Genomic DNA, 353 nt, shown 5'->3' on the forward strand with positions numbered 1-353 from the left:
GAAACGTTGTGTATATTTGTAAAGATGTGTGTTTGTGCCTTTTGAATATGAACTTGTGATTTGACCTTCAGTGTGTTTGTTTGTTTTTATTAAACGTCCTGAGGAGGAAGAGGAGGAAGAAGAAACAGTTTTGCTGCTCTGCTGTAAAAGAAACTGAACTCCACTGAGAATGTGATGAATTCTGTCTCATGATGAACTACTACAATTAAACTAGTTCAGTGTTTTAAGGCCTGTGACCACTTTAGATTTTAATTTATTATATTAATTGTTGCTGTTAAGAAGATTTGTGACCCCTCAGATTTATCTGGTGGCCCTTTGGAGGGGCCCGACCCCTAGGTTGGGAACCACTGGCC

General features: G+C 39.1%; 1 protein-coding gene across 1 annotated transcript in view; it reads left to right on the forward strand.

Annotated features, from left to right (window-relative positions):
- Window positions 1-353, forward strand: part of LOC118340436 (probable palmitoyltransferase ZDHHC14) — a gene marked incomplete in the record, with an annotated part of 20,477 nt that overhangs the window by 15,361 nt on the left and 4,763 nt on the right.

This window comes from Morone saxatilis, unplaced genomic scaffold, assembly GCF_004916995.1.
Source record: "Morone saxatilis isolate NCDOM2014 unplaced genomic scaffold, NCSU_SB_2.0 Contig7, whole genome shotgun sequence".
NCBI lineage: Eukaryota > Metazoa > Chordata > Actinopteri > Moronidae > Morone > Morone saxatilis.